We start from the raw sequence: 7,651 nt of genomic DNA on the forward strand, positions 1-7,651 counted from the left end.
CAATAACAAGAGAATAATTCATAGGCATTTCTTGACGTCTACTAATGTTACCTATTCTTTGACATTCATCACAAGATACGACAAACTTACGAGCATCTTTGAAAAGAGTAGGCCAATAAAAACCAGATTGTAGTACCTTGTGTGCAGTTCTATCTCCAGCGTGGTGTCCTCCATAGGATTCAGAGTGACACTTGCGTAGGATTTGTTCCTGTTCATGCTCAGGCACACAACGTCTAATAATACCATCTACTCCTTCTTTATAAAGGTGTGGATCATCCCAGAAGTAATGTCTTAAATCATAAAAGAACTTTTTCTTTTGCTGGTATGTGAAACTAGGAGGTATATATTTAGCAACAATGTAATTAGCATAATCAGCATACCAAGGAGCAGTACGAGAAGCATTGACAACCGCTAATTGTTCATCAGGAAAACTATCATTAATAGGCAGTGGGTCATCAAGAACATTCTCTAGCCTAGACAAGTTGTCTGCAACGGGGTTCTCAGCTCCCTTTCTATCAATAATATGCAAGTCAAATTCTTGGAGCAAGAGAACCCATCTAATGAGTCTAGGCTTAGCATCTTTCTTTTCCATAAGATATTTAATAGCAGCATGATCAGTGTGAATAGTAACTTTGGAATCAACAATATAAGGTCTAAACTTATCACATGCAAACACAACTGCTAAGAATTCTTTTTCAGTGGTAGCATAATTTCTCTGGGCAGTATCAAGAGTCTTACTAGCATAATGGATAACATTCAATTTCTTATCGACTCTTTGCCCTAAAACAGCACCTACAGCATAATCACTAGCATCGCACATAATTTCAAAAGGTAAATTCCAATCAGGTGGCTGAACAATAGGTGCAGTGATCAAAGCCTTCTTAAGTGTTTCAAATGCTTCTACACAATCATCATCAAAGACAAAAGGAATATCTTTTTGCAATAAATTAGTCAGAGGCCTAGAGATTTTAGAAAAGTCCTTAATGAACCTCCTATAAAAACCGGCATGACCAAGGAAACTTCTTATACCTTTTATGTCCTTGGGACATGGCATCTTTTCAATAGCATCAACTTTGGCTTTATCAACTTCAATACCTCTCTCGGAGATCTTGTGCCCCAAGACAATGCCTTCATTAACCATAAAGTGACACTTTTCCCAATTCAGGACGAGACTAGTGTCTTCGCATCTCTGCAAAACTCGATCAAGGTTGCTCAAACAATCATCAAAAGAGGATCCATAGACGGAGAAGTCATCCATGAATACCTCACAAATCTTTTCACAAAAATCAGAAAATATAGCCATCATGCATCTTTGAAAGGTAGCAGGTGCATTACATAAACCAAAAGGCATACGTCTATAAGCAAAAGTACCAAAAGGGCAAGTAAAAGTAGTTTTAGATTGATCCCCCGCTGAAACAGGTATCTGAGAGAAGCCAGAATAACCATCTAGAAAGCAAAAATGTGTGTGTTTGGATAGCCTTTCTAGCATTTGATCAATAAAAGGTAAAGGGTAATGATCTTTCTTAGTGGCTTTATTTAACTTACGGAAATCAATTACCATCCTATAACCTGTAATAATTCTTTGCGGGATCAATTCATCTTTATCATTAGGAACAACGGTAATACCTCCCTTTTTGGGGACACAATGGACAGGGCTTACCCATTCACTATCAGCAACGGGATAAATAATACCTGCCTCAAGGAGTTTTAGTATCTCCTTTCTTACCACTTCCTTCATTTTGGGATTTAATCGTCTTTGAGGATCTCTAACTGGTTTGGCATCTTTCTCCACTGAGATTTTGTGTTGACATAATGTGGGACTAATGCCCTTAAGATCATCCAGAGTATATCCAATAGCAGCTCGGTGCTTCTTCAGAGTTTTCAATAATCTTTCTTCTTCTTTCTCTGAAAGGTTAGCACTAATAATAACAGGATATATTTCTTTTTCATCAAGATAAGCATACTTAAGATTATCAGGTAATGGTTTGAGTTCAAACACGGGATCACCCTTGGGTGGAGGGGGATCCCCAAGAATTTCAACGGGAAGGTTATGTTTCAGCATAGGTTCTTGTTTAAGGAACACTTCATCTATTTCTTCCCTTTCCTTCATAAACATATCATTTTCATGGTCTAGCAAATATTGTTCTAACGGATCAGTTGGAGGAACAGCAATGGAAGCAAGACCAATAATTTCATCCTTACTAGATGGTTCCTCTTCACGGTGTTGTCTACGAAATTTAGAAAAGTTGAACTCATGAGACATATCACCTAGACCAATAGTAACTACATCCTTTTCGCAATCTATCCTAGCATTAACGGTGTTCAAGAAGGGTCTACCAAATATAATGGGACAAAAGCTATCTTGTGGGGAGCCAAGAACAAGAAAATCAGCAGGATATTTAGTTTTCCCACACAAGACTTCAACATCTCTAACAATTCCCATTGGTGAAATAGTATCTCTATTGGCAAGTTTAATTGTGACATCAATATCTTCTAACTCAGCAGGTGCAATATCGTGCTTAATTTCTTGTATAAGTCAATAGGTATTGCACTAGCACTAGCACCCATATCACATAAGCCATGATAACAATGATCTCCTATTTTAACAGAAATAACAGGCATGCCTACCACAGGTCTATGTTTATCTTTAGCACAAGGTTTGGCAATTCTAGCAGTTTCATCACAGAAATAAATAACATGCCCATCAATATTATCAGACAAGAGATCTTTAACAATAGCAACATTAGGTTCAACTTTGATTTGCTCAGGAGGTGTATAAGTTCTAACATTGCTCTTACGAACAACAGTCGAAGCTTTAGCATGATCTTTTATCCTAACAGGAAAAGGAGGTTTTTCAACATAAGCAGTAGGAATAATAGGATCACTATATGTAATAGTCTTCTCTTCGACTGTAATAGGTGCAACTACTTTCACTTCAACGGGAGGATTATATTTAAACCACTTCTCTTTAGGGAGATCAACATGAGTAGCAAAAGTTTCACAAAAGTAGCTACTATCTTAGAGTCAAGTCCATACTTAGAGCTAAATCCACGGAAAGCATCGGTATCCATAAAAGATTTAACACAATCAAACTTAGGTGTCATACCTGACTCCTTACCATTGTCGGAACCCCAATCTTCAGAGTTGCGTTTAATTCTTTCCAATAAGTCCCATTTGAAATCAATAGTCTTCAGCATATAGGAACCAACACAGGAAGTATCAAGCAGGTTGCGATTATCAAGAGAAAGCCGAGCATAAAAATTCTGAATAATCATTTCCCGAGAGAGCTCATGATTGGGGCATGAATACAACATTGACTTAAGCCTCCCCCAAGCTTGAGCGATGCTTTCTCCTTCGCGAGGCCAGAAATTATATATGTAATTACGATCACGATGAACAAGATGCATAGGATAGAACTTCTGGTGAAATTCCAACTTCAATCGCTTATAATTCCAATATCTCGTATCATCACATAGCCTATACCATGTTATTGCATCTCCCTTCAAAGATAAAGGGAAGACCTTCCTTTTGACAACATCATCGGGAATACCTGCAAGCTTAAATAATCCACAAACTTCATCCACAAAGATGAGGTGTAAGTCGGGATGCAATGTTCCGTCTCCTGCAAAAGGATTAGCTAGCAGTTTTTCTATCATACCCGAAGGAATCTCAAAGTGAATATTTTCATAAGGTTCAGTAGGTTGAGGAGCATCTCTTTGCTCTTCTGGTTGGGGTGAAGATACCCCAAACAAGCCCCTCAAAGGATTAGTTTCCATAGTGACAAGTAACAGAAAATTTCAGCACACTATATAAATGTTTCCTTACCAAGTTCCACTCACCAAGAGCGCTACGCTCCCCGGCAACGGCGCCAGAAAAGAGTCTTGATGACCCACAAGTATAGGGGATCTATCGTAGTCCTTTCGATAAGTAAGAGTGTCGAACCCAACGAGGAGCAGAAGGAAATGATAAGCGGTTTTCAGTAAGGTTTTCTCTGCAAGCACTGAAATAGTAGGTGATAGATAGTTTTGTGATAAGATAAATAGTAACGAGCAAAAAGTAAATAAAGTAAATAAAGTGCAGCAAGGTGGCCCAATCCTTTATGTAGCAAAGGATAAGCCTGGACAAATTCTAATAATGAAGAAGGAGCTCCCGAGGACACATTGGGAATTATCGTCAAGCTAGTTTTCATCACGTTCATAAGATTCGCGTTCGGTACTTTGATAATTTGATATGTGGGTGGACCGGTACTTGGGTACTGCCCTAACATGGACAAGCATCCCACTTATGATTAACCCCTATTGCAAGCATCCGCAACTACAAAAAGGAGTATTAAGGTAAACCTAACCACAACATTAAACATATGGGTCCATATCAACCCCTAACGAAGCAACGCATAAACTAGGGTTTAAGCTTCTGTCACTCTAGCAACCCATCATCTACTTATTACTTCCCTATGCCTTCCTCTAGGCCCAAATAATGGTGAAGTGTCATGTAGTCGACGTTCACATAACACCACTAGAGGAGAGACAACATACATCTCATCAAAATATCGAACGAATACCAAATTCACATGACTACTAATAGCAAGACTTCACCCATGTCCTCAGGAACAAACGTAACTACTCACAAAGCATATTCATGTTCATAATCAGAGGGGTAATAATATGCATAAAGGATCTGAACATATGATCTTCCACCAAGTAAACCAAATAGCATCAACTACAAGGAGTAATCAACACTACTAGCAACCCACAGGTACCAATTTGTGGTTTTGATACAAGATTGGATACAAGAGATGAACTAGGGTTTTGAGATGAGATGGTGCTGGTGAAGATGTTGATGGATATTGACCCCCTCCCGATGAGAGGATCGTTGGTGATGACGTTGGTGATGATTTCCCCCTCCCGGAGGGAAGTGTCCCCGGCAGAACAGCTCCGCCAGAGCCCTTGATTGATTCCGCCAAGGTTCCACCTCGTGGCGGCGGAGTTTCGTCCCGTAAGCTTGCCCATGATTTTTTCCAGGGGAAAACCCTTCATATAGCAGAAGATGGACGTCGGAGGCCCACCAGGGAGCCCAGGAGATAAGGGCGCGCCCTAGGGGGGGCGCCCCTGTCTCCTGGACAGGGTGTGGGCCCCCTGGCCTATTTCTTTTGCCCAGAAATTCTTATTAAATCTAAAAAGTTGTTTCGTGGAGTCTCAGGTCTTTTGGAGTTGTGCAGAATAGGTTTCCAATGTTTGCTCCTTTTCCAGCCAGAATTCCAGCTGCCGGCATTCCCCCTCTTCATGGTAAACCTTGTAAAATAAGGGAGAATAGCCATAAGTATTTAGATATAATGTGTAATAACAGCCCATAATGCAATAAATATTGATATAAAAGCATGATGCAAAATGGACGTATCAACATGGTATGATGATAGATGGAATATGTATTGATAATGGATGGGCATGGCATCTCGACATATATGATGACTAAACTAAGTAGATGGCGGTGCAACAAAGTAGAAGAAATGCAAGACAACATATGGAAGATACGTGCAATCAATAAAACCTTGCCAAATTAGAACATGCACCTTGATGGGTGAACAAGACAGGCCATCTGCCTTTGACTCCTCGAGGTTAGAATAGTCATTAGGATCATATTCTGAACAAGAATCTATAGGTGGGGAGCGTATGAGTTTCATTGCATCTAGAATGGCACTCAATGCCTTGGTGCCAATTTTGTAAGTCATTGCAGTGTTCCACAATATTCTTCTGATGTGCGAATTCTGATATTCACTGTAATTACGTATAATATCGGAGAACCATGAAAACATAAATAGTTGTGAGATTATCTTTGTAATGCAGATGATATTCTAATATAGGGGCTCCCTTGTAAACACTTGTGTGCTATCACTGGATTCTGATGAGAGAGCTCATGTGTGCTGTAATATGGTGCGTGCATTTATATAATCTGGCACAAGTACACACAAAAATAGGCTCCAGAAGTAAGGATAGTTGGTAGATGATAGGTTCATAATATACTGTATAGAGAGTTTATTGCCAAACCATGATAACAAGAGCACACAACAACTAGGCAGATCATAGTGTACATAAAAGGGGTACACCATAACCATGATATATAAATCGGGAAAGTGGAACTGGCTTGAAAATACGGTGTTGTATTGCCACTAGTAATTGAAAGCCTATTGATCACGTACAGGTCAGCTCTATTAGTTGTTGACTGCAAATGTCCCTGCTCCCCTTCCTGACAAGGAACATACTGTACGTACTAAATACAGAATAAACAAAGAGGAACATGTTAAAGAACATAAGAGGAAGCATATTCTTGAGGTTTTGCTTCATTGCATACAATGTTGGTTGCCCACTCATGATGAATCACAACGCCCAAAGAAATGCAATTCCATGCTGTCTCTCTATATGTGGCAATTTTGAACAAGATTCATTAGGATCATATTCTGAACAAGAGTCAACAGGTGGGGAGCGTATGAGTTTCATTGCATCCAGAATGGCACTCGATGCCTTGGTGCCAATTTTGTAAGTCATTGCAGTGTTTAGCTTCTAGAGTGGACTGCTGCTAGTGCGACACAAAGCAGCTACACAGATAATAATGTAGATATAACGGGAAAACCTTAAGCATCAGAGTAAAATCAGCAAAGTGGAACTTACTGGAATATATGTGCTAGTATTGCCGGTACGGCTAGAAAGGCTTCGGATACCAGCTCTCTTCAACTGAAGGTGCGGTACTGTTAATATCAGTGTAACTCTCAAAGGCGACACAACTCCCCGCATTTCCTTGCTATTCTTATAGGATTCAAATGGGCAGGACACTACAAATCCTATTCCCATGTTTACAAAATCCTACGAATCAAAGAGGCCCGAAGAGTTCAAAGTGTCCATCACAACCGACTGTATAGACCTCTACACTGCAAATGTCCCTGCTCATCTTCAGTACAAGGAACATACTGTACTACTATCATACTCCCTCCGTTCCAAAATACAAGTCTTGGTAGAGATTTCCACTATGGATCACACACAGATGTATCCAGATACATTTTAGAGTGTAGATTCACTATTTTGCTCCATGTTTAGTCCATGGTGGAATCTATACAAAGACTTGTATTTAGGAACGGAGAGAGTACTTATTAAAGAAGAACGGAAGAGGAACATGCTAAAGAAGAGCAAGCAGATTTTGGATAATAAAATGTTCGTTGCACAGTGCCCACACATGATGAATCAGAGCACATTAAGAATGCAACTCCCTGCTGTCTCTCGACCATTTCAGGCGGTTGGATGAAGATCCTACGTCTCCTAACCCTTCTTCTTCCTCATCCCTGATTCTTCCCATACAGAACACCACACGGGCCGCCGGCCGAACCACCGGCCCCCATTGCATGTGTTCCTCCACCACCCCCACCCCCACCCTCGCCCCCAGCCGCGTCGAGTTTTCTTTGTTCAGCGAGGCCCCACCACCGCCCCCACAACCACCGGCCCCACCCGAGCCCCTTCGTTCGCACCGGCGAACTCTGACGATCTCTAAAAAATCGACTGACCCAATTTTGAAATTTAGTCTACTGTGATTTAACTAGTGTGGAATATAAAAGGGGAAAACCATAAGCATTGGGAGTATAGTGTTGAGCGTGCCATGGTGGATC

The sequence above is a fragment of the Triticum aestivum genome, chromosome 3B, assembly GCF_018294505.1.
Source record: "Triticum aestivum cultivar Chinese Spring chromosome 3B, IWGSC CS RefSeq v2.1, whole genome shotgun sequence".
Classification (NCBI taxonomy): Eukaryota; Viridiplantae; Streptophyta; class Magnoliopsida; order Poales; family Poaceae; genus Triticum; species Triticum aestivum.